At 49.1% G+C, this 15,839-nt stretch overlaps 1 pseudogene; it reads left to right on the forward strand.

The window, feature by feature from the left end:
- Positions 1-9,473: 9,473 nt before the first annotated feature.
- LOC103287835 (acetyl-CoA acetyltransferase, cytosolic-like) lies at positions 9,474-10,629 on the forward strand (annotated as a pseudogene).
- Positions 10,630-15,839: the final 5,210 nt, after the last annotated feature.

Below are 15,839 nucleotides of genomic sequence, written 5' to 3' on the forward strand. Positions count from 1 at the left end.
TGTCCAACTTCCAGCAGTCGGACATCCCTCTCACAATCCGGAACCGCTGGCTCCTAACCACTCACCTGCCTGCCTGCGTGATTGTCCCTAACCCCACTGCCTGCCTGCCTGCTCGCCCCTACCTTGATCTCCTGCCAGCCTGATTGCCCCTACCTTGTCCTCCCCTATCAGCCTGATCACCCCAAACTGCCTGTGCCTTGGCCCCCAGTCTGGCCTCCCTCTGGAGGCACCACCCCCATAACCCCAATGCTGCTGCCACTGCAGCTGGTTATGGCTGCCTGAGCCTTGGCCTTTGTAGCCACTGCGGCTTTGTCTGGAAAGATGTCCGGAAGACAACCACTCTAATTAGCATATTATCCTTTTATTAGTATAGATTTGGGGACCATTAAAACCACGCAGAACTTGAAGAAAACACATGGCCCTGGTCAGTTTGGCTTAATGGAGAGAGCATCGGCCTGTGGACTGAAGAGTCCAGGTTTGATTCTGATCAGGGGCACACATGCCTGGGTTTTGGGCTCAATCCCCAGTAGGGGGCCTGTGGGCGGCAGCTGATCAGTGATTCTTTTTTTTTTTTTTTTAATATATTTTATTGATTTTTCACAGAGAGGAAGGGAGAGGGATAGAGAGCTAGAAACATCGATGAGAGAGAAACATCGACCAGCTGCTTCCTGCACACCCCCCACCAGGATATGTGCCAGCAACCAATGTACATGCCCTTAACCGGAATCGAACCTGGGACCTTCCAGTCCGCAGACCGACGCTCTATCCACTGAGCCAAACCGGTTTCGGCTGATCAGTGATTCTTATCATTGATGTTTCTATCTCTCTCTCCCTCTCCCTTTCTGACATTTTAAAAATATATATTTTTTAAAGAAAACACATGAGCTTCACTTTGGGCTTTGTCATCTTACAATATCCTTTGTGCAGTGTTTTAACTTCCCTCAACTTTCCTTTACCCACCTTTAAAGTGCAATCTATTTTGGGGAAGATGATCAGGAAAGTGATTCCAATGGGTAGAAGTTTTTTTTGGAGGGGATGGGTCATGAAGATATTTAAAAATTGAGCATGGTGATGGTTGTACCACTCTGAATTTACTTTAAAAAACCAGTTCATTGTACACTTTAGGTGACATGTACAGTATATGGATATTTCTCAACAAAGCTGTTCTTTTATTTCTTTTTAAATAAAGACCAGTCTTATAATCAATTGCAGATGTTTACAGAGGCCCCTCAAGATTTGCTCACCATGTCCCAAATCACGGCTGTGATTCCCAGTTGCCTCCAGTCCTGGTGGATCTGGATGGTGTGGTTTGCAAAGGAGAAGGTGGCAAGAGGCTTATGGAATTTCGGCAACCCCATTCCCCCGGTCTCCTCATAGGGCACCAGGGCCATTCCCACTGTGCCAGCTCTGCTCCCTTTAACCTGTTGGGCAAAAGAATCCTGCGTGCTCTGGCCAGAAAGTGCATTCTTTCTTAGGTGGCCCGGATGCTTTTTTTAAGGTCGTTTTATGGATTCAAAAGAATAAACAGAGATGTGGAAAGCTTTTGTCAAAATCCTTTTACATGGTTCTTCCAGTGTCATGGGAAATGAGATGTGGCTCTGAATTCATCCCAAAGTGTGTCTTTGGGCAAAAGCACCCAGAACGGCACAACTCCTGCAGAATGCCCCACACACTTTGCTGTCAGGACTCAGGGGGGCTTGAGGGTGAGCGAGGCGGCGGTGCCAGCACAGGACCTGGGAGAAGGTAGCGCTTTCTACACTGCCCAGGCCACGTGGACTACAGCAGTACCCGCCCAGGTGGGCAGGGTGTTTCTGCTGTTTTGTTTTGGTCTGGCCTCCACCCCGTCAGCCACAGACCTGTGCCTGCACTGAGACTGAATGCTTTGATGGCCCTACTTTTTGGTGGACAGTGGATGCACTCCCAGAGACTGGCAGTTAGACTCTGGTGGCTTCTGAGTCCCTTGTGGGGAGAGTCCGGCCCTAGGTCAAGAACAGATTCAGGCGTCCTCGGCCAGGAGGCCTCCTTGGGCTAGGGGCCGCCACAGTTTGAAGGCTGGCCATGACCCCAATCCTGGCAGGGGTCTCCTCTGGGGTGCTGGCAGGCCTGGGCTAGGGCTGCGGGAGGTTTAGAGGCTGGTCACGCCCCCGATCCTGGTGGGGATCTCCTCTGGGGGGCTGGCAGGCCTGGGTTAGGGTCACTGGCGGTTTGGAGGCCGGTCACGCCCCCGATCCTGGTGGGGGTCTTCTCTGGGGTGCTGGCAGGCCTAGGCTAATGGCCACCCTGGTTTAGAGACTGGTCACACCCCCGATCCTGGTGGGGGTCTCCTCTGGGGTGCTGGCAGGCCTGGGCTCTGGCGCCGCAAAGGGAGAGGTTCCTGAATCTGCTTCCCACACACCTAGGCTAGGATACATCTTGTAGGAGGCGGCTTTAATGCCCGGGGTCGGTGACCAGGTCCTCCGGAGCCTCGCTTTCTGGGCTGCAATCCCATGTCTCCCAGTGCCCCAGCCTCGGATGCGCCCATGCAGTTGCCCCCACCACCAGCCACCTCAGCGCAGGCCACAGCAGCTGAAGCCAGCCTCTTGGAAGCCAGGCCACCACACCCACCACCCCTAGTAGCTCTCTGCTGCTTGCTCTCTGTGCCCTGTCCACTGGGGTGGGGGAGTGCTCCCAGCCCAGAGGCCCTCCCTCCCTCCGCAGCCTGGCTTGGGAAGCTGGCCTCATGCTGGGGCTACTATGCCAGCATGCCCACTCGGCTACTATGGGTGCGACTCGGGCCCCACGGAGGCCAACCTGGAGAACGTGGACCCCAGCTCTGCATCCGGCTGCTGCAGATGGCCTCGGTGGTCAACTACCACCTGCTCCTTCCACTGGCCCCATTGATCCCTCTCAGCACCAGCCATTTAGGCGAGGGTGGCGATTGCCCAGGGACATCACCCCTGGAGCAGCTGGCTGGGCCCGGCCACGCCCCCCGGGTCGCGATGGGTCCCGGTACCCCAGGGAGGCTGCTGGCCGTGCCCGGCCACGCCCCCCCCCCCCCCCCCCCCCGTCGCCATTGAACCTGGGACCCCCGGGAGGCTGCTGGCCGTGCCCGGCCACGCCCCCCGGGTCGCGATGGGTCCCGGGACCCCAGGGAGGCTGCTGGCCGTGCCCGGCCAAGCCCCCTCGGGTCGCGATGGGTCCCGGGACCCCGCGGAGGCTGCTGGCCGTGCCCGGCCACGCCCCCCCGGGTCGCGATGGGTCCCGGGACCCCGCGGAGGCTGCTGGCCGTGCCCGGCCACGCCCCCCCAGGTCGCGATGGGTCCCGGGACCCCGCGGAGGCTGCTGGCAGTGCCCGGCCCCGCCCCCCCGGGTCGCGATGGGTCCCGGGCCCCCGCGGAGGCTGCTGGCCGTGCCCGGCCACGCCCCCCCGGGTCGCGATGGGTCCCGGGACCCCCGGGAGGCTGCTGGCCATCCCCGGCCACGCCCCCCCGGGTCGCGATGGGTCCCGGGACCCCCGGCAGGCTGCTGGCCGTGCCCGGCCACGCCCCCCTGGGTCGCGATGGGTCCCGGGACCCCCGACAGGCTGCTGGCCGTGCCCGGCTACGCCCCCCCGGGTCGCGATGGGTCCCGGGACCCCCCGGGAGGCTGCTGGTTGTGCCTGGCCACGCCCCCCCGGGTCGCGATTGGTCCTGGGACCCCGCGGAGGCTGCTGGCCGTGCCCGGCCACGCCCCCCCGGGTCGCGATGGGTCCCGGGACCCCGCGGAGGCTGCTGGCCGTGCCCGGCCACGCCCCCGCCCCCCCGGGTCGCGATGGGTCCCGGGACCCCGCGGAGGCTGCTGGCCGTGCCCGGCCACGCCCCCCGGGTCGCCATTGAACCTGGGACCCCCGGGAGGCTGCTGGCCGTGCCCGGCCACGCCCCACCGGGTCGCGTTGGGTCCCGGGACCCCCGGGAGGCTGCTGGCCATCCCCGGCCACGCCCCCCCGGGTCGCGATGGGTCCCGGGACCCCCGGCAGGCTGCTGGCCGTGCCCGGCCACGCCCCCCCGGGTCGCGATGGGTCCCGGGACCCCGCGGAGGCTGCTGGCCGTGCCCGGCCACGCCCCCCCGGGTCGCGATGGGTCCCGCGACCCCCGGGAGGCTGCTGGCCGTGCCCGGCCACGCCCCCCGGGTCGCCATTGAACCTGGGACCCCCGGGAGGCTGCTGGCCGTGCCCGGCCACGCCCCCCCCGGGTCGCGATGGGTCCCGGGACGCGCGGAGGCTGCTGGCCGTGCCCGGCCACGCCCCCCCGGGTCGCGATGGGTCCCGGGACCCCGCGGAGGCTGCTGGCCGTGCCCGGCCACGCCCCCCCGGGTCGCGATGGGTCCCGCGACCCCCGGGAGGCTGCTGGCCGTGCCCGGCCACGCCCCCCGGGTCGCCATTGAACCTGGGACCCCCGGGAGGCTGCTGGCCGTGCCCGGCCACGCCCCGCCCGGGTCGCGATGGGTCCCGGGACCCCGCGGAGGCTGCTGGCCGTGCCCGGCCACGCCCCCCGGGTCGCCATTGAACCTGGGACCCCCGGGAGGCTGCTGGCCGTGCCCGGCCATGCCCCCCCGGGTCGCGATGGGTCCCGGGACCCCCGGGAGGCTGCTGGCCATCCCCGGCCACGCCCCCCCGGGTCGCGATGGGTCCCGGGACCCCCGGCAGGCTGCTGGCCGTGCCCCGCCACGCCCCCCCGGGTCGCGATGGGTCCCGGGACCCCCGACAGGCTGCTGGCCGTGCCCGGCTACGCCCCCCCGGGTCGCGATGGGTCCCGGGACCCCCGGGAGGCTGCTGGCTGTGCCTGGCCACGCCCCCCCGGGTCGCGATTGGTCCTGGGACCCCGCGGAGGCTGCTGGCCGTGCCCGGCCACGCCCCCCCGGGTCGCGATGGGTCCCGGGACCCCGCGGAGGCTGCTGGCCGGGCCCGGCCACGCCCCCCGGGTCGCCATTGAACCTGGGACCCCCGGGAGGCTGCTGGCCGTGCCCGGCCACGCCCCCCCGGGTCGCGATGGGTCCCGGGACCCCCGGGAGGCTGCTGGCCCTCCCCGGCCACGCCCCCCCGGGTCGCGATGGGTCCCGGGACCCCCGGGAGGCTGCTGGCCGTGCCCGGCCACGCCCCCCCCCGGTCGCGATGGGTCCCGGGACCCCTCGGAGGCTGCTGGCCGGGCCCGGCCACGCCCCCCCGGGTCGCGATGGGTCCCGGGACCCCTCGGAGGCGGCTGGCCGTGCCCGGCCCCGCCCCCGCCCCCCCGGGTCGCGATGGGTCCCGGGACCCCGCGGAGGCTGCTGGCCGTGCCCGGCCACGCCCCCCCGGTCGCGATTGGTCCTGGGACCCCGCGGAGGCTGCTGGCCGGGCCCGGCTACGCCCCCCCGGGTCGCGATGGGTCCCGGGACCCCTCGGAGGCTGCTGGCCGTGCCCGGCCACGCCCCCGCCCCCCCGGGTCGCGATGGGTCCCGGGACCCCGCGGAGGCTGCTGGCAGTGCCCGGCCACGTCCCCCCGGGTCGCGATGGGTCCCGGGACCCCGCGGAGGCTGCTGGCCGTGCCCGGCCACGCCCCCCGGGTCGCCATTGAACCTGGGACCCCCGGGAGGCTGCTGGCCGTGCCGGCCACGCCCCCCCGGGTCACGATGGGTCCCGGCCCCCCGGGTGGCTGCTGGCCGTGCATACCACGCCCCTCTAGGGTTGCCATCACTCACCAGGACCCCCGGAACTAAGAGGATTTGGCGCCGCCATCTTGGTTTTCTCAATGGCCAGTTAGGCCACCCGGAGTCCCGCCCCCAGCCTCTGGCAGGCCCAATCATGGGCATAGCGGAGGTGCGGTCAATTTGCATGTTTCTCTATTATAATGTAGGATTTATTCTAGAGGATATTTGAAATTTTGGTCTGTTTTTCACTTTTTCCATGTTTCTTATGACAATAGAGTCCATCTTCCTAAATGAATGGGAAAATAATCCATTCTGTTCTGAATACTATAATCCCTTGGCCAGGTTGATTGATTTAGGGATGACCTAGTGTCTCAGAAGGACCTCTCAGACACTATCCCGGAATTTTCTATAAGACATTAAGGGATAATGCCTATTTTTAACTGGACAGTAGGTAAACCAAAATATCCATGTGCCTAATGTGCTTAGTAAGCGCATGTGTGAATTTTATATTTACCATCCCTTTAAAGTTTAATCAGGTGCAACATATCCTTGCCTTTGGTTTCAAAACTCAAGGAGGCTCATGACTTTTCTCCCCACTAAGAAAATAGACACATGCTATACTATAGTCATTTTAACCTGAAAGAAGTCTCCAGTAAGAAATTTAAATATCCCAGATCCATTTTTAATCCCCAAACTACAAAATTCACTGGGTTGCAATTGCTTTTCCTTCCTTTCCCCAGCTTGCACCTGCAGTGTGAAAGAGGACATAGTTGTTGACAATGGTTGACATCTCTTTTTCTTTTATTTGAGCTTTTTTTCCCCTCTCTCTTTTTGGTTTGCCCTCACTTTCTAGTTGTGGTTTTGGACTTCACAGGAATTGGCTTCATAGTTCTTACCTAAACTGGATAATATGTTGACAAAGCCCTCTGGGATGACATGTGTATAAAGGTGAATCTCATGCACACTGTGAGATCTAGGAGTTCTCTCCTGGACCCACCTCTCTTTATTTTCTTGATCCAGACAGATACCTTTGAATTTTGGGTGGTCCACTTACCCTCCTTTTGCAGCCACTGGGTAACTCTTCCGCTGATGTTCTCTTGCCATTCTGGGTGGTTCTGTTAGACAGTACTCGACATAACTTCAATATGATTTTCCCTCTCTTGTAACACAAACCTGATTTATGAGGAAAAACTCAGGCATTTTTAGCCCCTTCAAAGTCTGATGGTATGGTCTTATCCAAATATCCTAGGCAGAAGTCTAATTAGTTCAGGAAATGCATTTCAAAAACCTTTTTTTAATGTACCCTTTCTAGCCTTGTTAAAAGGATGTACTCTACCTCTTCCCCCAAAATGGATGGGGTGGGAGATTCATAGCACAGTGACAGCTCTTTCCACCAATTTTGTCTTCTTCTCTGTACTGCCTTCGAAAATTCTTGCTTTGGGTGGTGAATCCAAGAGTCAAGGAACACTTATCATTGCACTTGCCATATTCCCAATATAGCGCCAGGAAAAGCCCTCCTGATCCCACTACCTTATATAATCTTGAAGAAAGAAGGGAGAGAAGGAGGGAGGGAGGGAAAAGGAGAGAAGATGCTATGGTAAAATGTTCTGAGGTACAAAATTCTGCAGCTGCTGAAGCATTTGATCTTACCATTGCTGCTGCTACTGCTGCCACTACTACTGCAGTAGCTGATATACATTAAAAAAAAAAAGAGTATTAAACTGTGGGCGAAATCAATACCTTAAATATCTTTTTGAAGTTATTCAGTGAAGATGTGTCCTTTTTTTTTTTCTGTTGCAAGCAAAACCAGAAATGTATCCTTAAACTTGTTTATGCTGTAAATTCTTCTTTGTTATTTTTTTTATCATGTAGAAAGGAGATAACTGCAGTTCTGTATCATTTTTTTATATTAATTTTAGCCCATAAATACCAGTACTTTTGAAATCTAATTTTAAAAGTCACACAATGATTTCTTATTTCTTTTAGATCTATCTTTGTGAACTACATTTCTAGAGTTATAGACATAACAGAAAGGATGGAAATATCTGAAAAAATGCAGGTACTTAAAAACACGTATTTTTAAAGGTGAAAGACAAAATAATATAAAGACTTTTAAAATTAAATGGTCACAGTCTTTCAGTGGATGATCAAAATGTATATTATATTTAATCAGTCCTTTTGTTTAAGTACATCTATAAGAGAAAATAACCACAAGTCTGTCTGTCTGTATGAGTCTGAACTTGACTTTTGTACTTAGGATTTTTTTTTTTTACTTTTCCCAATAAAATATTTGTATACTTTATATTTGGCAAAATGAAGCACCCTGATAAAGAACTTTGCTTATGGGATTTGCAGAAAATGTTCAGTCTCCAGGGAGTTGGCTCCTAAGTGCTCACTGGTTACATTTATGTTGAGTAACAGTATCAGTTGAGGGCTAAAATAAAAATAAAAGCAAACCCACAAAAACCCTTACTTTAAAATAAGAATAGTTAACAGTGTTTATTTAGAGAACAGTGTCCATCTGAAAAACTTTGCTTCCCTTAAGAACTCATACCGTGGTGCAAAGGCCACACACTCAAATCACAAACCAAGAATACTATGCCTCAAGAGCAGACATTTAAAAATAGGCCTCATCAACATCCTGCATTATGGAAGGTCCTAGACCATTTCAAATCATTCCAAAATAGGAGGATAGAGCTGAGCTGACGCTGTAAAGAAATTCATCTTACAGTTCTTATCTAGAAATGAAAATTAGATCTAAAAATTCCATAGCAGGAAGTTTTATGACACATATAAAACTCACAGCAATGAAATTGTCATGGCATTGAACTAGTTTTTCAAATTATTCTTTCTGGAATGTTTTGAGATGATATTGTGGAATCAGTACTGGCGTTTCTTCCTTTTTCCTTATTTTTTTCCTTTCAACATGGAATTCAGTTTTCTTTTTTAAATAATAGATGTCAAATTTTAAAAGCTGGTTTCCTTGGAATAAATGAATGCATTTTCTAATAGGTATTGAAGCCACCTAAGTTTATAAATACAATATCGGATTACAGTGTAACAATCATAATGATTCTATTATATTTACACATTATTGTTTAATTTTGTTTAATTTTTCATATTATCATCAGTAATTTACTATGAAAAAGCAATACCTTATACAGTACTTCCAAATCATAGCTCATTTCTAAAATATTAATTGTTAACAATAAGTGGCAACATGTTTAATTCAATACCAAAATTGCTGATCTTGGAATAATGAACTGGGTTTTAGTTCCAGATCCATATATTAGTCTTCTTGCAACTTTGAGCGACTAGCATGGAATAAGCTCTTTAGGTCTCCAACATATACCTCTTAAAATGTCTCTTGGAGATATTAAAATATAATGTAGTGTGTATATCAAATGCATATTATTTTTAAATGTGTATCTGAGATAGAAATTCACATCCTTATGGTTCTATCAGTAGTAAAATATAAAAAAATGGAAAATATTACAGATTGGAACTGAATTATTTATGGCTCTGTGTATCAAGAAAGAAAGGCAACAAATGGATATAATTGTTCAACTAAGTAAATTGCAAATGTGTACATCATAGAGTTGAGAATAGCTGTGAAGATTTAGCCCTCCAATGGGTTAATTTCCATTATTAATATAGGGTCTTAGGGCAAATGGACTGCTTTTGGTTTATTTCCTGGAGAGTAGCAATATATTCTAAAATTCTATTTTGTTCATCTTTCCTTAAGAAGAGGAAGGGGGTCTGTGAGTAGTGGGAAAAGGCTTTGCCTCTCTTGTGGCAGCACCGGGTCCACAGCTCTGCGTGAAGCGGTCATGTGGCAGGGTCCGCCCCGTGGCCATGGTTTGGGTGGTGCCATCATAGGCTCCTTCAGGGGTGTCTTGTCCACCGTTCCTGTCCATGACCTGGGCCCAATTGTCATCAAAGAAGCCCTGAAGAGGGCCACTGTGGCTCCTGAATGAACGTCAAAGGTCAAATTTGGGCACGTTTTGGCCCCAGGTTGTGGGCAGAATCCTGTGGGACAAGCCAGTGTGGGTGCAGGGATCCCCTACTCTGCTCCAGCATAGAGCTGCCAAATGGTTTGTGCGTCAGGCCCTTGCAGCCCAGTCAATCAAGATAGGAGACTCCAGCATTGTGGTTGCAGAAGGCATGGAATGTATGAGCAAGGCTCCTCACCTGGTTCACTGGAGGACAGAAGTCAGGATGGGGGAACTACCACTAACTGACAGTATTCTCTGCCATGTGCTACGGGTGCATTACACACCTGTCACGTGGGCATTACAGTTGAAAATGTAGCTCCCAAATGGCAGGTGAATAGAGAAGATCAGGACAAGTTTGCAGTTTATCCCAGAACAGGACAGAGAGTGCACAGAGTGACGAAGAGATTGCTCCAGTTTTTGTATCTTCTTGAAAGGTCTTACTGAAGTTAAAAGAGATGAGTTCCTCACCCTGGGAGCAACAGAGAAGCCCTGTCTAAACTAATGCCTTCCTTCCTTACAGATGGAGCAGGATAGGCCCCTCGGCTTCAGGGATAAACGATGATGCTGCGGCGGCGGTTCTCATGAAGAAGTCAGAAGCTGACAATCGTGGGCTTACACCGTTAGCACAGATAGTTTCCGGGCCACAGGGAAGTGTGGAGCTTTCCATTATGGGAACAGGACTAATTCCAGCAATAACACTGTTGCAAAAGCAGGTTGCTCACCGGAGGATGTAGATGCATTAAAAATCAACAAAGCCTTTGCAGCCCTCTCTGTTGTAATAGCTAAAGAACTTGGATTAAAGCCGGAGAAGGTCAACATTCAAGGAAGGGCAATAGCTTTAGGCTTCCTCTGGGGGGCATCTGGCTGTCAGATTCTTGTTACCCTGTTACACCAATGGAGCGAAAGGATGGACATCGAGGTGTTGCTGCCCTATGCGTGAGGTGGGATGGGGATAGCAATGTGTGTTCAGAGGGTGAACCTGCTTAACTAAACTCGAACCGCATTTCTTCCTAAACTAATAAGGCAATAATATGTGAAATCAGGACCAATGTGCGGATGGAAGCCATCTTCTACTTCACAAGAACCCAAGGCTTGACACCTTATTGTACTTTAATGTGCAATACACAAGCTCTAAGACAACTGCATCTTGCAGTGTTATAAATAAAAGAGAAATCAGATCAGTCATCCAGGGGGAAAAAAGAAGAAGAGAAAGGAAAAAGAGGATATTTGCCATTTGGGATATTTTTTTAAAGCATACTAGTACTATAGAGATTATCTTACCTTTGAAATGGAGAGCAGAAAGGCATATTAAATATGGTATTTACTATGGAGTTAGAATATAAGATAAACCAGAAGTATAACTTATTTGGTAGCCAGACCTGGCTATTAAAATAATTAAGTATTATTAAATTTCTCTCGCTTGACATGCAGAGCCTCATTCTTTTGAAAGGGGCTTAGGGGGGAGGGGCGGGAAATGAGTCAACTACACGTGAACATCTGCCTTTGGAAAGAACCAGAGTAGATCAGGCTCTTTTCCTGTGAACAGCAGATGGGAAGGGGAGAACTCAAAGAGGATTAAGTTCCTATTTTGACTTGGAATCAAGTAGTGGTTCAGGAGGGACATCGCAGCATTCAGCACACTTGTTTCTGAGAGAGAATGCTCAGGCTGGGCCTTGGAACTAGGGATTGAAAACTAGGAAAGTAAGTTTTCAGTGCTGCCACATCTTTTTCACCTCTTCTTTGTCTTACAAGTAGCATGTTTAAATGTCTATTTAGACATATATTCTCTTTTAGATACTGATTGTTAGGAGTCCTCACTCAGTCCAATGTGGATATGGCAGAAAAGATTTTTTATGTGTTGTTTCCCTCTGGTCAAATTTCTCCCACAAAGTCAGGATTTTCAAGATATGAGGCACTCCTTTCAGAATTTCAATTGAGGCACTCCTTTCAGAATTTCAATTGAGGCACTCCTTTCAGAATTTCAATTAATAGATTAATGTTTAGAATATGGGACTACCCTGGAGTAAAACTGAGTCCAAAGGTCAATATAATGACACTAGAGGCCCGATGCATGAAAATTCGTGCAAGAGTAGGCCTTCCTTCTCCTGGCTGCCGGCACCGGCTTCCCTCCAGCACCCGGGACCTGGGCTGGCTTCCTGGGGCCACCCGCAGGCACATGGGACCTGGGCTGGCTTCCCTCCGGCCCTGGCTTTGTCAGGAATGATGTCTGGAAGTCGTCCCATCTAATCAGCATATTACCCTTTTATTATTATAGATACCCAGATTCCTAGCTTTAGGATCAGATCTTTTTTACTGTGACAAAGATTTTCCCATATAAAGTATTTAAGAGTGAATAATATCTTTTAAGTTTAATTTTAATAATATATACACAGCATAAATTTAACCATTTTAGGTGCATAACTCTGTAGTGTTAAGTACATTTAACTTACTGTGCAACCAGTCTCCAAATTTTTTTTCATCTGGCAAAACTGAAATTTTATATCCATTTAATAACATCTCAGTATTTTCCTTCCCCTCAGCCCCTGACAATCACCATTCTACTTTGTGTCTGTATGAATTTGACTACTTGAGGTACCTCCTATAAGTGGAATGATAGAGTATTTGTCTTTTTGTGATTGGCTTATTTACTTAGCATGATATTATCAATGTACATTCATATTTTAGCACGTGTCACAATTTCCTTTCTTTTTAAGGCTGAATAATACTAAGTTGTATACATATAACACATTTTATTTATCCATTCACCCATCAGTGGACACTTGGTTTGCTTTTACCTTTTGTCTGTTGTGAATAATGCTGTGAACATGGTCTCTTGAAGATTCTGCTTTCAATCTTTTTGGGTGTACAACCAGAAGTGGAATTGCTGGATCATTTGCTAATTATATTTTTAATTTTTTAAGGACAACTAAACTGTTCTCCATAGTGAGAACTTTCCTACACTTCTAACAACACTGGTATTCCAATTGCTCCACATCTTCCCCAACTGCTGGGGCCTGATGCGGCGGGGATCTCCCTTTCCCGTGGCCAGCACGGAGAGAGATGAAATGGGTTCTTGGTAGAGGCGGCCGGGGATTGAGAAACAATGAAATAAAGAGAGTAGACACAGAAATAGATTCAAGCTGGGTCCCGGGTGGGTCGCTGACCTCTTCTGCTGGAGAGACAGACGACTGCCCTGAGCCACGCAGCACATTTATTTATTTTCCAATATACAAGGGGGTTTCACCGGAAAACTTAGGATCAAAGGAGCTTGGGAGGGCCCAGGTCCTATTCATTCCCTCTTTCCCGGTGCTAGACTGGATTTACATCTCAAAGCCCCTCTCCTGGTACCTGGACAAAGGTAAGTTAGGAACTGATAACACCCCTGCGTTCTTGGGGGGCAAGTAACCGAGACAAGACTCTGCCAATGCCTCGGGCTCAGTTAACAACAATTTGAAGAATGTCCCTGTGTCTTCCTAGGGGGCCCTCTACACCCAACACTTGTTATTTTCTGATTTTTAATGATAGCAATCCTCTTGGGTATGAAATAATATCTCATGGGTTTTAATGTGTGTTTCCCTAATGATTAGTGATGTTGAGCATCTTTTCATATGCTTGTTGATCATTTGTATATCTTTTTTTGGTAACTGTCTATTTAAGTTCTTTACCCATTTTTAAATTGGATTTTTTTGTTGTTGATATATAGGAGTACTTTTTATATGCCAAATATATACATATATATTTAAATATGTTTTTATTGGTTTCAGAGAGGATGGGAGAGGAAGAGAGAGATAGGAACATCAATGATGAGAGAGAATCATCCATTTGCTGCCTCCTGCATGCCTCCTACTGGGGATCAAGCTTGCAATCTGGGCATGTGCCCTGACCGGTAATTGAACTGTGACCTCCTGGTTCATGGGTTGACACTGAACCATTGAGCCACACTGGCTGGGCATATTCCAAATATTAATCGCTTATAAATGTTATTTGCAAATATTTTTCCCATTCCATAAGTTACTTTTGAAAACTTATTTTTAATATATTTTATTGATTTTTTACAGAGAGGAAGGGAGAGGGATAGAAACATCGATGAGAGAGAAACATTGATCAGCTGCCTCTTGCATACCTCCTACTGGGGATGTGCCCACAACCAAGGTACATGCCCTTGACCAGAATCAAACCTGGGGACCCTTCAGTCCACAGGCCGACACTCTGTCCATTGAGCCAAACCAGTTAGGGCTGAAAACTTATTTTTAGAGCAGTTTTAAGCTCACAGTAATATTAAGCAAAAGATAAAGAGATTTCCCATATATCCCCTCCCCCCACAAATGCATACCCTCTTCCATTATCAAATCCCCCACCAGAGTGGTACCTTTGTTACCAAGGATGAACCTACATTGACACATCATAATCATTAAAAATCCATAGCTTACCTTAGGGTTCAGTCTTGGTGTTGTACATTCTATGAATTTAAACAAATGAATAATGAATGGCATATATCCAATATTATAATATTATATAGAGTATTTTCACTGTCCTAAAAATTATCTGTGCTCTGCCTACTCATTCCTTTCACTCCTGCAACCCCTGGAAACCACTGACCTTTTTATTTTCTCCACAGTTTTGCCTTTTCCGTATCGTTGGAATCATACAGTATGTAGCCTTTTCAGGTTGGCTTCTCTCACTTAGTAATATGAAAGTACAGTTCTTTCATATGTTTCATGGCTTCAGCACCCATTTCTTCTTAGTGCTGAATAATCCAATGTCTGGATGTACCACAATTTATCCATTCATCTACCGAAGGGCATCTTGGTTACTTTCAAGTTTTGGCAATAACAATTAAAGCTGCTATAAATGTCTATGTGTTGTTTTTTTTTGTTGTTTTTTTAAATTGTGTGGACAAGTTTTCAACTCCTTTGGGTAAACATCAAGGAGTCCAATAGCTGGATCATATGGTAAAAATATATTTAATTTTGTAAGAAACTGTCTTACAAAGTGGCTGTACCATTTCGCATTTCCATCAGCAATGAAAAGAGTTCCTATTCCTCTACATCCTTTCAAACTTTTGCTGTTGTCAGTTGTTGACAGTTCTAACGGTATGTAGTGGTATCTCATTGTTGTTTTATTTTGCATTTCCCTGATGACATATGATGTGGAGTACCTTTGCATACATATATTTGTCATCTATATATCTTCTTTAGGGAGATGTCTGTCAAGGTCTTTGGCCCATTTTGTTAACTGAGTCACTTTCTTACAGTTGAGTTTTAAGAGAGCCTTCTGTATTTTAGATAACAATCCTTCATCAGATGTGCCCTTTGTAAATATCTTCTCCCCGTCAGTGGCTTGTTTTCTAATTCTGTTGACATTGTCTTTGCCACAGCACTTGTTTGTTTTTTAATTTTAATGAATTCCAACTGATCAGTTCTGTTTTTCATAGTTGTGTCTTTGGTGTTGTATCTAAAAAAGTCATTACCATATTCATGGTCATATAGGTTTTCTCCTTTTTTATATTCTAAGAGTTTTATAATTTTGACTTTTATATTTAGGTTTATTCTGAGTTAATTTTTATTAAAGGTGTAAGGTTGTTTCTAGAATAACTTTTTTACCTATAAATGTCCAGTTGTTCTAGTACTATTTGTTGAAGTGACTGTCTTTACTCCATTGTATTGTCTTTGATCCTTTGTCAAAGATCAGTTGACTCTATTTATGTAGGTCTATTTCTTCTCTTTCATATATGTTGCTTTTCCACTCTGTTGATTGTGTCCTTTGATGCATTCTTTAAATTTAATATAAGATGAACTTTTGAGCTTGATAGATAATAAAGTAATAAGAAATATAACAAAATTATAATAGTGGGTATATGTAAGTTAGGTTATACATTTCTATTTCCTTTATGATTTACATTTTCAATTAACATATTATAAATATCTAAAAATATAAAGCCTAAGTGACCACTATGATGGAACGACCGGAACAGCCGGTTGCTATGATGTGCACTGACCACCAGGGGGCAGACACTCAATGCAGGAGCTGCCCTCTGGTGGTCAGTGTGCTCTCACAGTGGGAGCGCTGCTCAGCCAGAAGCCAGGCTCACAGCTGGCGAGAGCAGCAGAGGTGGCGGGAGTCTCTCCTGCTTCTGCAGCAGCACTAAGGAGCGAGCAGTGTGTGGTAAGGAGTGAGCGGTAAGGAATGGGAAGGAGCAAG

Source organism: Eptesicus fuscus, chromosome 2 (assembly GCF_027574615.1).
Source record: "Eptesicus fuscus isolate TK198812 chromosome 2, DD_ASM_mEF_20220401, whole genome shotgun sequence".
In the NCBI taxonomy this organism is placed as follows: domain Eukaryota; kingdom Metazoa; phylum Chordata; class Mammalia; order Chiroptera; family Vespertilionidae; genus Eptesicus; species Eptesicus fuscus.